This window comes from Rhineura floridana, chromosome 2 (genome assembly GCF_030035675.1).
Source record: "Rhineura floridana isolate rRhiFlo1 chromosome 2, rRhiFlo1.hap2, whole genome shotgun sequence".
Lineage (NCBI taxonomy): Eukaryota > Metazoa > Chordata > Lepidosauria > Squamata > Rhineuridae > Rhineura > Rhineura floridana.
Window position 1 is genome coordinate 135,289,639 of NC_084481.1, and position 21,606 is coordinate 135,311,244.

The window sequence follows — 21,606 nt, forward strand, 5'->3', positions numbered from 1 at the left end:
TTTGTAATCTTGAACAATAAAACAATCAAAGAAAACATGAGATTGGTCAACCACATGGCCTGCTCCTAGTATAGTTTGGGGACTATTTCATTTGGGGACTGATTCAGCACATCTGTCACTTACAGAAACCTGTCTAGTACTTTCCCTTTTATTTTTCCTCTGTGCAAAAATGAGGATGAGTAGACTCCACTGTGACTCACATCCACACAAACAGTTTTAAAAAGTACACACAGGAGTTGAATAGGTTCATCTGATGAGATTTTAACTTGGTCCAGTGATGAATAAAGGACTCAGACAATGGATTAAAATTATTCAAGCTGTGAATGGTGGTAGTGGGAATCGTTATGCTTGAAAAGGTGTATGGGAGACATTGAGATTGATAATGTAGTCAAATCTTTCTATTGCAATTGTCATTCATTCAGTCCAATAGTTTCTAAAAAACAAAAACTGGAACTAGAAGGAAATGTTGATTTGTTTGTTGCATTTATGTACCACCATAAATTCCCCAAATTTATGGCAGTAAGTGCAGTCTGGCAGTAAGTGTTGCATAATGAATAAATATGCATATTATAGCACTGTTCATTATTGGTTGTAGAAGTGCTTGTGGCTATTTTACTTGTGTTCATGGTTCTTTGGATCCAACCAAGTATATTGAAAAAGTTGGTAGGCTCCCAAATCCAATTCAGTTAGTAACTACCTTAGATCCTCCTCTCCTTGCAGCTGCCATTCCATCAGGATACCTGAATTATATTCATCACAGCTGTAACGTTAAGCATGGGAGGACGTATGGCACACACATAGTTCCTATGCAGGGTGAGACCCTGTGCAGTGAACTATAGCAGAAAGTTGCCAGATGCCTTTAGAGTGAGTTTGCAACTGGCAGAAGGCTGGCCCTCCCTGGGTGTGAGACGGGGGGGAGTAGATGTGCCCTGTGTGAAAGGTATTGAGTGGGTCTGACTGTTCCCAAATCTGTTAGAGGACTTCTGAGATAACTGGTTTAGGTAGATTTTGTTGGTAGATTTTGTTTCTATGTTAAATTTTACCTTTGTAGTCCCTTTAGTACCACTCCTTATGTATATATGTATATGTGTGTGTGTGTGTGTGTGTGTGTAGATAGATAGATATATAGTATTTTATGTATTTTAATTGTATTTTATGTATTTTAATTTATCTTAATGTTTTTGTGATTTTACTGTTTACAGTTTTATTATGTACGTGTTTGATTTTATTTTTGTAAGCCGCCCTGAGTGCCCTATTATAGGGTAGAAGGGCAAGATATAAATATTTTTTAAAAAATTAAAAAAAATTAACTTTGGGAGTCTTCTTGGCTGAAGTGTGGAGTAAAAATGTTTTAAATAAATAAACAATTTCCCCACCTTTCCAACACTATAACAGGCTGGAGACAAAGAAGTGAAGGGATTATAAGAGCTACAAAATGTCACACCTTAGTGGGTTCCATACTGGTTTCATCTCTAGTGACTGTCGTCCACAGAATCCAGGATGCCAAACTTTGTGCGGCACCATCCTTCATTGTCACTGAGACTAGAGATGTTTATAATTTTCCTTGCTACTAGGAGTTAATCAAAACTAGCTACACAGTTTTGTTTTCAATGTCTTTTTTTAAAATTTTTATTTATTTTTTATTTATTTATTTATTTAATTTTATTTTATTTTATTAAGCTTATATACCGCCCGACTAGCAACAGCTCTCTGGGCGGTGAACATTAAAAATACAATAAAAATAACACAAACTGTACACAAAACTGTACAGTCTAAAATCAAAATATAATAATTTACAATTAACAGGAATTAAAATGCCTCAGAGAAGAGAAAGGTTTTAACCTGGCGCCGAAAAGATGATAGTGTCGGCGCCAGGCGCACCTCCTTGGGGAGACCATTCCATAGTTCGGGGGCCACCACTGAGAAGGCCCTAGATCTTGTCACCAGTCTCCGGGCTTCCCTATGAGTCGGAACCCGGAGGAGGGCCTTCGTAGTAGACCATAGTGTACGGGCCGGTTCATATCGGGAGAGGCGTTCCGACAGATATCGTGGTCCCGCGCCGTATAAGGCTTTATAGGTAAGTACCAACACTTTGAATCTGGCTCGGAAGCATATTGGAAGCCAGTGCAAACGGGCTAGCACAGGTGTTATATGCTCAGACCGCTTAGTTCTTGTTAGCAGTCTGGCTGCCGCATTTTGCACTAGCTGTAGCTTCCGAATCGTCTTCAAAGGTAGCCCTACGTAAAGCGCATTGCAGTAGTCCAGACGCGAGGTTACCATAGCATGTACCACTGATGAGAGGTCCTCCTTACTCAGATAGGGACGTAGCTGGGCTACCAACCGAAGTTGGTAGAACGCATTCCGGGCCACCGTGGCTACATGAGCCTCAAGTGTGAGGGAAGAGTCTAAGATGACTCCCAGACTACGCACCTGTTCCTTTAGGGGGAGTGTAACCCCATCCAGGACAGGGTATATATCCACCATCCGATCAGAGAAACCATCCACCAACAGCATCTCAGTCTTGTCAGGATTGAGTCTCAGTTTGTTAGTTCTCATCCAGTCCATTGTCGCAGCCAGGCAATGGTTCAGCACGTCGACTGCCTCACCTGAAGAAGATGTAAAGGAGAAGTAGAGCTGCGTGTCATCAGCATACTGATGACAACGCACTCCAAAACTTCTGATGACCGCCCCCAGCGGCTTCATATAAATGTTAAAAAGCATGGGAGACAGAACCGAACCCTGCGGGACCCCACATTGGAGAACCCACGGTGTCGAGCAATGTTCCCCAAGCACTATCTTCTGGAGACGACCCGCTAAGTAGGAACGGAACCACTGCCAAGCAGTGCCTCCAACTCCCAATTCCGCAAGCCTCTCCAGAAGGATACCATGGTCAATGGTATCAAAAGCCGCTGAGAGGTCAAGGAGAATCAACAGAGTTACACTCCCTCTGTCTCTCTCCCGACATAGGTCATCAAACAGGGCGACCAAGGCAGTCTCAGTGCCAAAACCAGGCCTGAACCTCGATTGAAATGGATCTAGATAATCGGTTTCATCCAATAGCGCCTGGAGCTGGTCAGCAACCACACGTTCCAGGATCTTGCCCAGGAACGGAACATTGGCTACTGGTCTGTAGCTGCTGACATCCTCTGGGTCCAAGGAAGGTTTTTTCAGGAGTGGTCTCACTGCCGCCTCTTTCAGACAGCCAGTGACCACTCCCTCTCGTAAAGAGGCATTAATCACTTCCTTGGCCCAGCCAACTGTTCCTTCCTTGCTAGTTTTAATTAGCCAAGAGGGGCAAGGATCCAGTACCGAAGTGGTTGCACGAACCTGTCCAAGCACCTTGTCCACGTCCTCGAGCTGAACCAACTGAAACTCATCCAACAAAACATGACAAGACTGTGCTCTGGACACCTCAGTAGGATTAACTGCTATTAAATAGGAGTCTAAGTCCCGGCGAATGCATGAGATCTTATGCTGGAAGTGTTCAGCAAATTTATTACATCGAGCTACCGATGTATCTGCCGTATCTTGTAGGCCTGGATGAAGTAGGCCACGAACCACTTTAAAAAGCTCCCGTGGGCGTGAGAGAGATGACTGAATAGTGGCGGCGAAATGTTGTTTTTTTGCCGCCCTCACCGCTCCTACACAGAGCTTAGTAGAAGCATGAACCAGCTCATAATTGCATTCGTCGGGAGTTCGTCTCCATCTCCGCTCAAGCCACCTCCTGTCTTGTTTCATCGGTCTCAGCTCCGGAGTATACCAAGGAGCTGTATGAGCTCTACATAGGAGAGGGCGCGCAGGAGCGATCGTGTCAACAGCCCGGGTCATCTCTGTATTCCACAGATCGACCAGGGCTTCGACAGGAGCGCCAGTCTTATCAGCCGGAAAACCCCCCAGAGCCTTTTGAAAACCTTCAGAATTCATTAGTCTCCGGGGGCGGACCAATTTAATAGGTCCCCCACCCTTGCAGAGGGAAAAGGCTACTGAAAGTCTAAACTTCAGCAAGCAATGATCTGTCCATGACAACGGGAGAGATGTAAAACTCCCCACATCCAGATCACTATCCCCATGTCCAGTAGCAAAGACCAGGTCAAGAGTAAGCCCCGATGTATGTGTTGGGCCACTAACATATTGAGACAGCCCCATGGTTGTCATGGCGGCCATGAAGTCCTGAGCTGCCCCAGACAAAGTAGCCTCAGCATGAATGTTGAGATCTCCCAGTACTAATAGTCTGGGGGATCTCAACAGTATCTCCGAGACCACTTCCGTCAGCTCAGTTAGGGAAGCCATTGGGCAGCAAGGTGGGCGGTACACCAAAAGGATTCCCAGTCTGTCCCTCTGGCCCAGCACAAGGTGCAAACACTCCAGACCAGTGATTGCATGGACATGGTGCTTGGTGAGTGAGATGGAACTCTTATAGACCACAGCGACCCCCCCTCCCCGACCCTCAGATCTACCATGATGCTGAACCAGATACCCCAGTGGGCAGAGCTGGGACAGACTAACTCCTCCCTGTTCGCCCACCCAGGTCTCGGTTATACATGCCAGATCGGCCACCTCGTCCACAATCAAATCATGGACGAGGGAGGTTTTATTATGTACCGATCTGGCATTAAAAAGCAGCAACTGGAGATCTGAGAGTTGGCTGATAGGACAACCAACAACCCTGCGGGTATGAGAAGGACCAGAACGCGGCACAGCCACTACATGTCTGGGCTGCGTTCTCCTTACCTGGCACGTCCCTCTCATATCACCATACCTCCCTCTACCCATCACTACGGCAATTGGGGCCCCCTCAGGTCTCCCCTCTTGATGATAAAATCTCTTCCCGAGGCACATGATAAAAAAAGCCTTGGTATTCAGCACATGTCCAAAATTGTTTGTTACTTTCAAGATGTTTGTGCACAACTTGATATCAGGAAGCTCTGCAGCCCTCATCAGATTCATTCCTGGCATTCACCCTTGTTACCTTTAATCCTCTAATCAAGTCTTCCCAACAGGATGATTTTCAGATTTTTTGGACTAGTCCAAAGTATTTGAGGGGCACCAGGTTGAGGAAGGCTGCTCTAATCCCTCTCCTTTCCTTTTCCTATTATCCAATTTAAAACAGCCAAACCCAGGACTGCTTCCAACCCTTGGCTCATGTCCTCTTGCTATGAGATAAATTAGAAGAGAGCATTTGGGCCTCTTGCAGTGGCTCCTAGAGTAATGTCACAAATAACTTAAAATCATCCTTTTCATTCAACTCTTGTCATGTTTGCTTCTCTCATCCCTCCTTCCTTCTTTTGTCTGTCCTATTGTTAACATTTAAATTATAAGCTCAGAGCAACAGGGGCCAGCTTTTTAAAACTTATGTGAATTGTTAAAGTGTCACATATATTGATAATGCTGTTTAAGTATTAACTAACAAAAATGCATTCCAAATATGACATCTTTACTGCAAAAGGTCACTGACTATAGGTCCAAGGGGAGTATGTATAACTACGTGAGTTCTCATCTAAGAAGAAAGGTCAAAACTTTTTTTAAAAATAGTGTAATTTCACCTAATGAATGCAGATACATAAGAAAAAAGTATGTTTGTGAGCAATACATAGAAAAAGAAATGGGGTTGTTATGACAGTTCACTGCACTAACACTATTTTAAAAAATGTACAGCCGCATCTGGATTTGAAAAAGAGGAAGCAGATATTTTCCTGTAGTGATAGAAATTTCAGAGTGCTGATTTCGTTAAAGATGAGAAATACATACAGAAACTCCCAGCTAAATTCAATATGCTATCGTAATAACAAGAGACATAAGCCTGGAGACAATGATCTAAAGGACACCATATTTTTATTGCTGAACTGCTGTTAGCATATTGTTTGCAGGAATAAGTACTGAAGCCTATTTAATTCTGAACAGGTAAACAAAGGACTTCAAAACTCGCAGGTGCTTTTTTAAAGAAAAAACCTCCTGCCATTATCAACAAGACTCTTTACCAAACCTCTTCCTCATCCAGAATGATTTTTCTAGGAGAAAATAACCTATTGCCTTAGAATTTCATAACCTGAAATTGGTAATCAGTCATGAAAAATTGGATTTTTCTCATTTCCCCCCTCAAGGTTGTATTAAATTTTCATTTTTTCTTCAAAAACAGAAAAGAACATAAGAGTGATACTTGAAACCCCAGACACAGCATACAAATGTACACTTTGCGCTTTTAATGAAGCTTCTGAGCACCAGATTCAGTCATATTTTATCTCTTCATCCATATGCTGCATTGATCCTCAGTGAAATTGTGGGTTAGATAGAGTATTACCTACTGCTGTTAGGGGTTTCATGAACCAGAACTTCTCAGTGGCTACTTGTAGCCCTGGCACAGATTCTTGCCTATTATATATAGGGTGATCTTATGGTTACCCTAAAGTGCTATGTAGAAGAACCAGTCTCAGAAGGTAAGGCTTTTGCCATCCATGTAAGGCCAGGGGCATGACAATTATACTATTTGATGTTTAGAAGGCCACTTTCCCATTTCATCAGGTTTCTTTGATGTTGCACATAAGGAAATGTCTTGTGGAAGTGGCTGGGTCTGAAGCACTTCCAAGCAATGCAAGATGCAAAGAAAGCTACTGCGGCCATTGCAAGGGGAGGTTTGAAGGTAGGAAAAGAAAAAGGGCTTGAAAGACTGGCTGGGAAGGCTTATGCTAGATCTGATAAGGGTCACAAGCGAGGTTACTACATTGCAACCTGAAGAATGGTCCGCTGCTTTTAAAGTCAACACTGCTTCAGGAGACAAGACAGTTGGGAGCTTTAGCTACCTTTATCCCTGCCCCCACTTGCCTACCCATTCTGTCACCAGCTGTGGAACACACCTGAAATCTTACTCAATACAAAAGGCAATCCACTGCCAGTGTATTTCAAGCAATTACAGATACACTGAAAATCTCTGGGTGCCATGCCCTGCATCTTCATGTCAGGAGTAGACTGGAGCCTGAACTAGATACAACTTTCTGCTTGGAGAATGACCCCGTTGCTGATCCGACCATATACATGAATCTTGGTCAGCAAACCTTAATAAACACCCTGAGACCATCTCCCAAAACAATGTCCAACTCTGGGAAACTACAGTTTTGAAGAAATGAATGTGCTCTGACTACATCTTGATATTCAGGTTCTCTACAATCATCACCAAGACCCCAGGAAAAAGATGACGACAAGTCCAAGGGGGAGCCCAGACAGGAAGTGCAGTGCACACATGTCAGCATGAGTCTCTCATTGCTCAGCCTGATTCAGGAGGTGTAAAAAAAATAAGAATCTGTGTGTGCTCTGAATCAGGGTCTGCCAATGTTCTAGGAAGAGCTTGACAGATGCAGTTTTGGGTGCAGCACCACATTCTGGTCAATTCCTAGTTTTCTGTGGCTCTTTGGTTAGACAGCTCCTCTGCTACGCAAGTAACCATACTAGTGACTTTGATCTGTGCAATAGCTCCTTGGCCTTAATAGTGAACTGTGGAATCCAACCCCACAGCAGTGGCAGCAGAGATAGGATAGCTGATTTTAGATCTACAGTGTTGGTTTAATCACTAAATCAGATAGATTTACTCACTTCAGGATGATTGTGTGAGTAGGCTACTAACCTTTTAGGACATTAAACAGATGTTGACAATACATTTACCAGCTGTGAGTTAGACTTTTTACAAGAGTATTGTTTCATATGTTGTCTTGATGAGCACATTAATGACTCCAGAAGCACTGCTGCATGCTTAATGGGCTGCGGTAAAGTCTGTTTTGATCATACTGTAGCCTGGGGGTGAACAATAGTTTCAAATACTTTTGGGGATTCTTTCCTCATGAGATTTCTTTATGTGTTCATTATGCACAGCTAGCTTCATTAATTCCAAATTCTCCAGTGCAAATGAAAAATACAAATTCTATCCTTTGATATAGCTCTGTGAATAGTTGCATGTATGCTGTGATCCTAACCCACTTTAGTTAAGATTTACATGCCAAAATAGGTTTCTAGGTACATCACAGGTAGAATAAAAACGGCAGACTTAAATTGGATATGCACAAAAATGCACATTGAAATGCTTTTCTGAGTATGGATGCCATCTATCCATGCTGCATTACTTTCAGTTGGATGCACAATTTAAGGCACATCTCTATCCACATTCTGATGCACCCTGTCATGCTTAAATATCTTCATAAAGCATGATTAAAACTGGTTCAGGGCACACATGTTTTCAGACAGAATATATTTTCTCTTTTGTTTTCCTTCTTAATGTGTTCTGTTCATCATTAATTATGAGTCTGTATGCAATTTTTAAAAACTTTATACTATTTTAATAGCTTTGGGAGTCAGTGTGGTAGTGAGACAGGGTGGTGTTGTGCACCTGGCTTCAAGACAGCAAGCGTTCCTGCCACTTCCCAAGAGGCAGCAGTGCAGTGGCAGGAGTGTCTGATTGGCTCTGCCATTACACGCAACCCCCTCTGAACTCCCTGCACCTCCCCCTCTTGGTAAACCTGTCCTGGATGGGGTTGCACTCCCCCTGAAGGAGCAGGTTAGTAGCTTGAGGGTTCTCCTAGAATCATCTCTGTCACTTGAGGCTGAGGTAGCCTCAGTGGCACGGAGTGCCTTCTACCAACTTCGGTTGGTGGCCCAACTACGTCCCTATCTGGACAGGGATAACCTGGCTTCAGTTGTCCATGCTCTGGTAACCTCCAGATTAGATTACTGCAATGCACTCTACGTGGGGCTGCCTTTGAAGACGGTTCAAAAACTGCAGCTTGTGCAAACTGCAGTGGCCAAATTGGTAACAGGGACCGGATGGTTCGAACATATAAAACCGATTCTGGCCCGCTTGCATTGGCTGCCTGTATGTTTCAGAGCTCAATTCAAAGTGCTGGTTTTAACCTATAAAGCCTTACATGGCTTGGGACCACAATACCTGATGGAACGCCTCTCCTCACATGAACTCACCCTTACACTACCGCTCAACATCAAAGGCTGTCCTCTGGGTGTCTACTCCGAGGGAAGCTGGAGGCTGGCAACAAGGGAGAGGGCTTTCTCAGTGGAGACCCCCAAATTATGGAATGATCTCTCTGATGAGGTGTGCCTGGCGCCAACATTGTTATCTTTTCAGTGCCAGGTCAAGATTTCCCTCTTCTCTCAGGCATTTTAGCATGTGTTCTTAAAATGTTTTTTAAAAAGTGTTTTTAAATTTGTATATTTGTTTTTAATGTTTCTAATTGTTGTAAACCATCCAGAGAGCTTCGGCTATGGGGCGGTATACAAATGTAAATCATCATCATCATCATCATCATCTTGACCCATTCCAATGTGGATTCAGGCCTGGTTATGGGATTGAATCAGCCTTGGTCACCCTGATGGGTGACCTTTATTGGGAGAAGGACGGGGTGTGTGTGCGTGACCCTGTTATTCTTACTTGATCTCTCAGTGGCTTTTGATACCATTAATCATGGTATTATTCTGAGCCGACTTGGTGAGGTGAGTATCAGACGCACTGTTTTACAGTGACTCTGACCCTATTCTAGGGGTGTTTTCAGAGAATAGTATTGGATGATTGTTTTTTGGGCCCCTGGCAGTGTCTTGCCCAAAGTCAAAAGATTCAGACTAAGACTCAGGTGTGACTTTTTCTCTTATTATTAAAGTAATAGATACATCCAAGGCAGTTTGCCTCATTAACCTAGCTACTCTTTCTACGAGCTCAGTGTGATGTCCTTATATGTTAAAACCTGTAAATATGGTAAGTGCGGGTTTATTAAGGGATATATGGTAAGTGAATTGAATGAGAGGGGGGAGAGCATGGGTTGGAAGGCTGGAGAATGCTGGATGATGATTGGCTGAGTGTTTGAATGGCTGAAGGTATAAATGGGAGGATGACAGTGGAGAGGAGGTGGGTTGGTGAGAGTTGTTGGAGAGTCGTTAGTGGAGAGTTATTTGGATGGGTTGGTTGGCAGAGTTCTGAGGGAGGGTTGGATTATATTTGGCTGATATTTAGACAGTATATATATGACCAGAAACATAAAGAGTGACACTATATGAAACCATACGCTTGTTAAACATTCCTAAAGTAATCTTGTTATTTCCTGGTGTTATCAAATAAATACTTTTATTGGTTTACCAAAAGCCTGATCCTTGGCTGGGAATACACAGACCAGAAGGGAGGGCAGGGTAATTACCAAGGCTGAAGGGAAACTGTATCATATGGTGGCAGTGGTGAAGGGAGATATTGTAACTACATTGAGTATCCAGAGCAACCCAGGATTGTATGCTTTATAGACAAAGATACAAGAGGGTTGTGGACAGCAAGGGCACCCAGACACAAAATAACAAGCTATAGAGAGACTGAGGCAAAGTCTCTAGCAGTATTGTTTACAGGGAGTGACTGGTGGTGCTGCCTAGCAGTGGGATCTTGTGAGATCTGTGCTAGAGCGGAGTGAGAAAAAATAAAAACAACGATCCTGACTGTTGGTGTCCTGAGGTGGCGCTTAGTGAAAGGGGGTAGCCACAAGCAGGTGGGAACCTGACAGGGGGAGCCAAAGGAGGGAACGTCACACTCAGCTCTGCTCTAACTGCGACTAAGCATCACTTTGTGACTCTAAGACATTGACTGAGCAACTGGATCCCCACCCCCTGAGTCCACTTAAGTAGGCTTGGATCATGCACACAAACAAAGACTCCACCTCAGCTCAGTCTGTGGAACTTCCCGTCTCAGGTGCCTCCAAGCCCAGGGTGAAGGTGGTTTGGTCTCAACTTCCCCTGCTAACTGTCAGTTTGGGTATGGGAAGCTGGGCAGTGCTCAGCTGGGAAACGTCTGGTGTGCAAGGCCGAGTCTCTGGTGGTGGTGGCAGTGGTGTGTCCAGTTGGTGCTGTCAAAGACCAGGGTTGGGGTATCATGTGAGCCCACCCTGCTGCTTCCCCCCTCTGTGGGTTCCCAGTCCCAGTCCTCATCATCTGTTTTGCCCACATCTATCCGCCCCCTCCCAGCATGGCTCATGACAGGCAGTTGTGCTTTGGTGTGCTGCAGGGTACTATCTTGTTGCTGATGCTGTTTAATATTCATATGAAGCCCTTGGGAGTGGTCGTCAGGAGATTTGGGGTGAGGTGTCAGCAGAATGCTGATGATACTCAGCTGTATTTCTCTGCAACATCTGAATTAGGAGAGGCTATTGTTAAGGGTTAATTCCTCTGACACACTAAAAGCACCTCCTTGAGGGTCATCCTTGAGAGCTATCTACTGTTATCTACTGTTATCTACTGTTATCATCTTACAATGGATGTCTATATCCGCCATCTTAGTAATGTAAGCTGTTCATGTACTGTGGCCAGAAGCCTGACTCAGGGAATACACTGGTGGAACTAGTTCAATGTAACACACTGTAATATTACCATATATGGAGTTCCTACTGTAAGCTTCCTGTAAGTTGTTTACTAAGGGGTATAAATATCAAGGGAACAAGACAGTCTGGGTCGACTGCACTCATTCTGAATTGCTGGTGTGAGTGCTGCTTATTTTTTAATAAATTATTTTTTAAGTTTTATCCTGAACTGCTGTTAGCGTCTTGTTTTGAGCCAGAGCGAGAAACAAACATTATTTTCCCACAACAATTTGGCGAGCCAGCCAGGAGATTCTCGCTTGCCAGAATTATCCAGGAGGCTGTGAACCGTCCCAAAAGCCGGTACAGAGATCTTTTGAGTCTCAAGGTGACGTTTTCACGGGCTCTGGGTAAATGGCTATGAAGTGGCTTTATTTTTACAGCAGTTTGGAATTAAAACATTCTGTCCCCTGATAAAAATTGCTTTGTTTTGAGTGAATACCTTGACTGCATGGTGTGGCTTGTTTGTCTTTCGTGCAAGAGTTGCCTGCTTTGTTCTGGTTATAAGGAAGAGGGCTTGAATCGTCATAAGGATGACCTCACCGCAAAGAGGCGGGAATTTCAAGGGGTACCGGTACCATAAGGTAGGGAAGGAGAATTTCCAGTGGGACTAGAAATGACTAAGAAAATAGTGGCAGGCACGGAACAAAATAGATAACTTCCAGTACGGCTGGAAAAGACTAAGAAAGAGGCTGCATTTCTGTGTGGAAGTTGGGAAAGGTTTCTGAATGGTGCATGACTACTAATTTGGCCTATAAAGTGGGACATATGATTACTGTGAATTAAAGGCCTCGCTTACAAGACCTTGCGCCAAGGCAAATAATTGATAAATGCTGGGTGGCCTTGTATGAAAGAATTTGTCCCTCAAACAACGTTCAATACACCCGCCTCTCATTCGGCTGTTGGGTTAGAGTCCGAACCGATCCCCAAACAGTGATAAGATGGATCCAAGCAATAGTCCGTTCGAATAACCCTTCATGGGCTGGTTTGAATGAACTATTGGATGTTTTCTTGACAGTAGTGGGCACCAGTAGGTGAGAAACTGCAGTATTCATTCCATTATTCAAACATCTGAAGAAAACTCCCTATGCTTTTTTTTTTTGCGAGGTTATCTGAAAGAGCTCAGTGTTTTGAACAGCTGGATCCTGAAAATGAAAAAGGTCTTAAAGCCATAAGCTTCTGCTTTTGCTAGTTCACTGCTCTTTTCCTCCGAAAACAAACCAAGCTGCTTCAAGATATCAGGCTGTTTTGTTTTTAAAAGTTTTGTCCAGGCTGGAGGGAAACAGCCGAGGAGTAAGATAACAGGAATTGCAACATGTGTGTGTATTGAAGGTCAAAGAGGGAAAGGAAAAAGACTTTTAAAACCGAGGCTTGAGTGAGTAAAAGAGAAAAAGGGGGGCCAGGGAGATTAAAACTCAGTTGCCCACTCAGGATAGGAGAAAATGGAAGAAATAAAAAAGGCTGGAGAAGCTAAGTTGAAGGATTAGAAAAAGTGACTTTTTCCTGCTTATCTTATTTTGCAGAAAACAAAGGTTTGAAAGGTTTTAAGGAATGTTTTATTGGCAAACGTTAACTAAAAGGGAGACAGCAAACGAACGAGTTAATATCAACTGTTCAACCCCTCCTCTTTCTCCCACTCTCTGAAGGGAAAGTTGCCAACTCAAGGCTGGGAGTAAAAGCAACCCTTCCTTTCTCTAGTCTGTTTGAAACAGTATGGTTATATATTCTTTTTAATTGATTCTGAAAAACATTTAAGTAACACAAATTGAAAACATTTGTCATGCTTTAAGCTAGCTCAACCCTTTCAGTTTACCATTTCTCCCATTTTAGTTTACCATTTCTTCCAGTGATATTTAAATTTACTAACTGTGCTTGTTCTTTTCAGCCAAGTCATAACCAATGAAGAAGAATTTAGGGGGTTTGTAAATGTTATTAATGTTTAAGGAATGTCTTGAGCAAATTAATGGATTAACTTGGGGGGGAAGAATATTTTTTGTTTTATAATGACAGAGTTCTTTTTCTTTTATCACTACAGTTCTGGTTGTTTTTATTACTGCAGCTTTGTTTTTGTGTGTGTTTTTAAAATTTCAACCCCTCCTTCCTTTCCCCAACTTAAAGATAAACAGCCAAAGGAAAACGTAGCCGATGCCCCCCCCCAGCCTGTTAGAAATCAGCCTGACACTACAAATTGGTATGATTCTATTATATCTTGCAGCTTATTGAATGGTTGCATTTGTTTCTAAGCATGTAAGTTATAATTTGATTACAGGAATCAGTTCTCGACTGACCCAAGATTTTCTGCTGCCACCTGCAAGGGGAAAGCTCATGCTTGTATCACATTTAACTTTTCTATCATAGGAAGGCACAGAAGCCATAACAGAAGTCATAATTCCAAATTATTTCCTCCAATTATCTGATATGAATCCGTTGTTATTAAGGGTTTTTCATTTGTCCATCTTGTTTGATAAATGTTTATACATTAACAATGCCTGTTTTGTTTTTGCATGGGTGTAGAGGGGAATTTCCTCCTTTCTCCTCCCTTTGGCACTTTGAAAAGGAGGCATAGTTTTTGAAGTATTTAGTTTTTGCTCATTTGTCTTTGTATATCTTTTTAACTTTTATGTATAAACTTTTTGGAGCTCCTTTTTTTGTCACTCTGGTATAATGTTAAGAAATTAAGAAATTTTCTGCTATCTGATCCATGGGCATAAGTTTACCTTGGTGATTCAAAAAAGGGCCTTATTAATGGTTATGTTGTCTATTATATAGCTATAAAATATTTTTCTCATTGCCAGTACTGGTTTCTTTCTCTCTCTCTTTGTATTCCTCTGTAGAAAAATTTTAAGGAAGATTTTATTTTTCTCCAAAGCTCCTTTCTCTTATTTTTGGTACATTTATCTTCTAAAGAAGGACATTTTGTTTTGAATTTGTTTTGTTTTCTGGTACTGTAGTTCCTTAATTCCCAGGCAGCGAATTAAGTTATTTAAAGTTGTTTTTCTCCATTCTGTGTACAAGGTTCCAAAAAGTGCAAACACAAGGGTGCATGAGGGTTTCACCCCTCCTTTTCTTTCAGTCAAGATCTGTTTTCAAATGTTGAAGGCCAAGCTGTTTTGGCTGTACAGAGTACTTTCCATGCAATCTGTATGAGTGCACAAAGGGGGGAGAACATCCTCCTTTAAGATCATCCCCAGTGTTGATATCCTTGCCAAATATATTCAGCGGTAGGGGAAAAGTGGTGGTGTTTGCCCATCTGGCAGATGGCATGTTCCCATGGGTGTTATTCCTTTCATGTATATGTATATCCCCTATGAATTTTGTGCTTGAGTATGCTGTTTTGCCATGGAAAAAGGGGGGTAGGTAGGCATATATGGTTGTATGGTATGTACAGATGTGTGCAATAATAATAATAATAATAATGTGGAAAAATAACATTACAACTTAGTGTTTGGCTATCTATGTGAGAACATGCATGAATCATACACATGTTCCCATACCTCATTCAAAACAATGATTGGTTCTATACTGGGTCTTATAATTTGAGAGAATGTTACAGATGCCATACGCCCTGGTTTCCTTTTCATCCCCCACCTCTTGGTCCAAACAGGCCTCTCCATTTCCTTATTTTGTCAATGTTTCTGGTGCAACTCAAACTGATTTTGTGGGTCATGCTAAAGCTACTCAAACAGATGTTCATTGCTGTGATCAGTCTACTCAATCAAGATTTCACCCAGATCAACTATAAAAGAGTGTTTGAAATAGGGTTTGTCTTTAATTATGACCAAATTGATATGTAAATCTCTGAGGCCAAGGAAAAAGGTCCTCAGGGAAAGGTATCGAGGTTATTTATATTGTGTATTGTATTATATTCTATGAACTTTATGAATAGCATTGTAATCAGTCTAGGGTTAAAGAAGCACAGTCTCTTCCCACTGATGTTCCTTGTTATGAGCAAAAGGGGGAAATTATGTGTGAGAAGTAGTAATTTCTTGGGTTCAACCTTTTCCAGTTCTTGTATTCACCAATATAGCAGTTAAAGCAAGGAAAAAGGAGGCCTGGATACACGCAGCATGTGTGAAAAGGACATTACATCCAACAGATGCCCTCTCAACCATGGGACCCTGATGCTTTGTTTTCCTTAGGAGGATTGTCTTTAGAGGACCTAGCGACACTGGCTGAAAATATCCTGAGAATGAGCAGAAAGAGGCATTGGAAATATGTAAGGAATCTACTAACTTTAAATCAAAAGCCTTAATTCCTTCCCAGGTGTCTTCCTGTTGGCGCAGATGCAGATATGGCCAAAATGTTAAAAGAGGAAGGCTTTTTGATAAAGGACAGCGTTGATTCAAGTTTGATTTCCTAAGTAAGGGCTACAGGAGAATTTCCAGACCGTTTGGACAAGGCTTGGAGGATCTGGTGAATTCCCACCCCGACATGCTGGAATCAGACTTGGAGGTTTTCCAAGAGCAGCTTAATCAAGAGTGTTTGTTGGATGAACTCCTCACTCATATCAATGAAGGATTCCAAGGCTGTTATAGTTTCCGCCCATGCCAGTTGAAGAAAAGGCATTTCTAAAGTCACTCGGGGGAAGGTGGGTTTTGAGAAATAAAGTCTCCGTACCTTTTTTCCTTTTAGATGTCCAAAGAAAGATGCTGCAATTAATTGTTCTTTTCATCATTTAAGTTTTTCTGACTAGCATCAGCAACCCATGGACAGATGAATTAAACTTCCACTAAACATGACCATCTGGTCTCCTGAGGATGGAGCGTGTACAATCTACCCTGCAGTATGTTTCAAGATCACAGGAATTGTTTTATTTTTCATTATAATATTGAGTGTTATAGAATTCTTTTGTTTAAAGTTTTTATTGTTATATTTTATAATTTGGCATATTGTAATTGTCTATGTTATCCTGTTTGCTGGTAAATGTTTAATGTTCCTGCTATTGTATAAATATTGTAATAGTTAGGCTGTGTTAAGGGTGTAGAAATGAATCCAGCAGGGAAGTTTGATTGGTTTGTATTTATAAGTTTCACACGAAGCATGCACATATGACCACAATGGCCTCCTAATCAGGATTACATCAGTAAGGTATTTACAAAATAAGAAGAAGCCATAGTGTAAATAAAGGTAATTCACCCATTAGGAAAAGCCATTATTGCTATAGCATATCATGGAAAATTGATGTAAGTAAGAATAGGACTTATAATTGATTTTTTGCATTAATGTATATATTGTTGGATGCTGAAGTTCACTGGAGGTTGTACAATACACACTTTGGTTGAAAGAAGGATAGAATGAAATCAAGAAAGAAATGTGATGTTATATAAATAAAGGTATTGGCCAGAGTAGTGAGCCACTTTGAATGCTGTAAACCAAATATGGTTGAAGGAGAACCTCTGGCATGTGGGCATGCTGAGGTTCTAAGGGGGGATTGTTAAGGGTTAATTCCTCTGACACACTAAAAGCACCTCCTTGAGGGTCATCCTTGAGAGTTATCTACTGTTTTGATTAAGCACCGCCATCTTACAACGGATGTCTATATCCACCATCTTAGTAATGTAAGCTGTTCATGTACTGTGGCCGGAAGCCTGACTCAGGGAATACACTGGTGGAACTAGTTCAATGTAACACACTGTAATATTACCATATATGGAGTTCCTACTGTAAGCTTCCTGTAAGTTGTTTACTAAGGGGTATAAATATCGGGGGAACAAGACAGTCTGGGTCGACCGCACTCATTCTGAATTGCTGGTGTGAGTGCTGCTTATTTTTTAATAAATTATTTTTTAAGTTTTATCCTGAACTGCTGTTAGCGTCTTGTTTTGAGCCAGAGCGAGAAACGAACATTATTTTCCCACAACACTATGCAAGCCTGGAATGGTGCCTGGACTCGGTGGTGAGCTGGATGAGGACCAATAAACTGAGTCTGAATCCTAGCAAGATGGAAGTGCTATGGGTTGGTAGTTCCTGAGTTCAGATAATTGGTCAATTGCCTGTTTTGGATGGGGCCATACTTCTTCTGAAAGAGCATGTTCATAGTCTGAGGGTATTACTGGATTCATCTTTGTCACTAGAGTCCCAGGTGACCTCAGTGGCTAGGAGTGTCTTTTATCAGCTTTGGCAGGTAAGACATCTGCAGATGTTTCTTACCCGGGTAGCCTGACCACTGTTGCCCGTGCACTGGTAACCTTCAGGCTCTCCAACAATGTAGGCATTCAAGAGGCAGCTGGAGAACCACCTGTCAGGCATGCTTTAATCTGGATTCCCGTATTGAGCAGGGAGTTGGACGCGACGGACTTATAGGCCCCTTCCAACTCTATGATTTTACTGTAGTGTGCTCTATGTGGGGCTGCCCTTGGGTTGGTCTGGATACTGCAGCTGGTGCAAAATGTGGTGGCACGACTGCTCACTGGAGCAAGCTATCGCTAACATGTTACTCCACTGCTGAAAGAATTGCACTGGCTACTCATTAGCTTCTGGGCTATGTTCCAGGTTCTAGTTTTGGTGTACAAAGCTCCACACAGCTGGGGACTAAGCTACCTGAAAGATCATCTTACCCTTTAAATACACAGTTAATCACTGCACTCTGCAGGTGAAGGCCTCCTGCAGATACCATCTTCAGGAGGTCTGCTCTGCACAACATAGGAAGTGGACCTTTAGTGTTGTTGCATCAACACTTTGGAATTCTTTCCCCTTAAATATTAAGAACATAAGAACATAAGAAGAGCCTGCTGGATCAGGCCAGTGGCCCATCTAGTCCAGCATCCTGTTCTCACAGTGGCCAACCAGGTGCCTGGTTTGACAAGGTACCTCACCAAAGGCTTCTGAGGAAGCTTAGCAGTCATGGAATAAGAGGAGAGGTCCTCTTGTGGATAAGGAATTGGTTAAGAAGCAGAAAGCAGAGAGTAGGAATAAATGGACAGTTCTCCCAATGGAGGGCTGTAGAAAGTGGAGTCCCTCAAGGATCGGTATTGGGACCTGTACTTTTCAACTTGTTCATTAATGACCTAGAATTAGGAGTGAGCAGTGAAGTGGCCAAGTTTGCTGACGACACTAAATTGTTCAGGGTTGTTAAAACAAAAAGGGATTGCGAAGAGCTCCAAAAAGACCTCTCCAAACTGAGTGAATGGGTGGAAAAATGGCAAATGCAATTCAATATAAACAAGGGTAAAATTATGCATATTGGAGCAAAAAATCTGAATTTCACATATACGCTCATGGAGTCTGAACTGGCGGTGACCGACCAGGAGAGAGACCTCGGGGTTGTAGTGGACAGCACGATGAAAATGTCAACCCAGTGTGCGGCAGCTGTGAAAACGGCAAATTCCATGCTAGGGATAATTAGGAAAGGTATTGAAAATAAAACAGCCGATATCATAATGCCGTTGTATAAATCTATGGTGCAGCCGCATTTGGAATACTGTGTAAAGTTCTGGTCGCCTCATCTCAAAAAGGATATTATAGAGTTGGGAAAGGTTCAGAAGAGGGCAACCAGAATGATCAAGGGGATGGAGCGACTCCCTTACGAGGAAAGGTTGCAGCATTTGGGGCTTTTTAGTTTAGAGAAAAGGCGGGTCAGAGGAGACATGATAGAAGTGTATAAAATTATGCATGGCATTGAGAAAGTGGATAGAGAAAAGTTCTTCTCCCTCTCTCATAATACTAGAACTCGTGGACATTCAAAGAAGCTGAATGTTGGAAGATTCAGGACAGACAAAAGGAAGTACTTCTTTACTCAGTGCTTAGTTAAACTATGGAATTTGCTCCCACAAGATGCAGTAATGGCCACCAGCTTGGATGGCTTTAAAAGAAGATTAGACAGGTATCATCTCCTTTATCTTTTTGGCACCTATTGAAGACCTTCCTCTTTCAACAAGCCTTTTAAGTAGAGATCTCATCTGTGCTAGAATTGCTTTTTAAGATGTTTTTAACGTTCCTTTTTAAAGATGTTCTTAAGTTGTTTTGTTCTAAATTTTTTGAAGAAGTTTTATTTTAATACGTTTTAATGTCTTTTTTTTAAAAGATGTTCTAAAGTGCTTTTAGTGTTTTTGTTTGCTGCCGTGAGCTCCTTCTGGAAAGAAGGGAGAATACAATTAATAAATTAATAAATAATAAATATAAATATTTTAAATAATTAATAACAGACATTCAAAATATTTTCAGTCAGGCAACTACAGAATATTTTATGCAGGAAATGAGAAATCAAGCAGAAAATGGGTTGCTTTAATAGTGAGAAGTGATGTAGCAAGAGCAATTAGGAGCTACAACGCAAGATCTGAGCGAGTGGTATCAATGAGATTAAACGGGAAACCTATCAACATAACCATCATCCAAGTCTATGCTCCAACATCAAACACAGAAGAAGAAGAATTGTAGAGATTTTATGCAGAAGTACAGGAGGAAATTGATCACACACCAAAACAAGATATGATGATAATCATAGGGGACTGGAATGCAAAAGTAGGGAACAGAGAAGAACTAGGAATTGTGGGGAAATGGGGCTTAGGTGACAGAAATGAAGCAGGAGAAAGACTTATTGAATTCTGTGAAGCCAATGATTTGTTTCTTGCCAACACATTTTTTGAGCTACCAAAAAGACGACTGTACATGTGGACATCACCAGATGGTCAATATAGGAATCAAATTGAATATATAATTGGAAACAGAAGATGGAGAAGTTCCATACTTTCTGCAAAAACAAGACCAGGAGCAGACTGCGGTACAGATCAAGAACTGATTGTATCGAAAATCAGAGTAAAGCTAAAGAAGACCAACAAAGCAATCATAATGCCAAAATACAATTTAAATAACATCCCAGAAGCATATAAAGATCAAATAAGGAACAGGTTTGAGGCTTTAAACTTAATTGACAGAGAACCAGAAGAACTATGGACGGAAGTCAGGTACATTATCAGGGAAGAATGCAAAAAGACAATACCTCTTGTTAAAAAGAGAGAAAGATCTCAATAGATGACTGAAGAAACTCTTAAAATGGTTAAAGACAGAAGGAACACAAAAGCAAAAGGAGATAGAAACATGGTCAGAACCCTAAATGCAACTATACAACGACTAGTACGTAGGGACAAAGAAAACTATTACAATAGTTATTGCATAGAAATAGTAAAGGACAACAAAATGGGAAGATCAAGAGCCCTATTCCAAAAGATTAGAGAAACGAAAGGGAAATTTAAACAACGAGTAGAGATGTTGAATATTCCACAGGGGAACACACTGACTGACCGAGATGAAATAAAAGGAAGATGGAAGCAATACACTGAAGAACTCTATAAAAGAGATGACAGGATGACAGATTCATTCACGAAGGAACCATACGATGAAGAACCAGAAATTTTAGAATGTGAGATGAAAGCTGCTGTTAAAATACTTGGAAGAAACAAATCACCAGGAATTGATGGCATACCAATAGAGTTGCTACAAGCTACTGAGACTGAATCTGTCCAAATTTTGACAAAAATTTGTCAAGAAATATGGAAAACTACACAATGGCCCACAGACTGGAAGCGTTCAATATATATCCCAATTCCAAAGAAAGGGGATCCCAGAGAATGCAGTAATTACCGAACTATTGCCTTAATATCCCATGCAAGTAAAGTAATGCTCAAGATTCTACAACAAAGGCTCTTGCCATATATGGAGTGAGAAATGCCAGTCATCCAAACTAGATTTAGAAAGGAAAGAGGCACCAGAGATCGTATCGCAAACATACGTTGGATAATGGAACGGAGGAAGGAATTTCAGAAGAAAATCACCCTGTGCTTTATAGATTACAGCAAAGCCTTTGACTGTGTAGATCACGAAAAACTATGGAATGCTTTAAAATAAATGGGGGTGCCACAGCATCTGATTGTCCTGATGTGCAACCTATACTCTGGACAAGAAGCTACTGTAAGGACAGAATATGAAGAAAGGGTGTGAGGCAGGGTTGTATTTTATCGTCCTATTTGTTTAATCTGTACGCAGAACATATCATACGGAACGCAGGATTGGACCAAGATGGAGGTGTGAAAATTGGAGGGAGAAACATCAATAATTTAAGATATGCAGACGATACCATACTACAAGCAGAAACCAGTAATGATTTGAAACAAATGCTGATGAAAGTTAAAGAGGAAAGCACAAAATCAGGACTACAGCTGAACATCAAGAAGAGTAAAGTAATGACAACAGAAGATTCATGTAACTTTACAGTTGACAATGAGGACATTGA

At 41.7% G+C, this 21,606-nt stretch overlaps 1 protein-coding gene and 1 long non-coding RNA gene across 5 annotated transcripts in view; one reads left to right on the top strand and one right to left on the bottom strand.

The window, feature by feature from the left end:
- The window catches only part of LUZP2 (leucine zipper protein 2), a 592,171-nt gene that overhangs the window by 120,130 nt on the left and 450,435 nt on the right, over positions 1-21,606 (bottom strand). The window lies entirely within an intron of this gene.
- Positions 11,507-17,181, top strand: LOC133377160 (uncharacterized). Its single transcript, XR_009760629.1, has 2 exons — positions 11,507-11,962; positions 13,497-17,181. It is a non-coding gene; the product is annotated as an uncharacterized LOC133377160 (long non-coding RNA).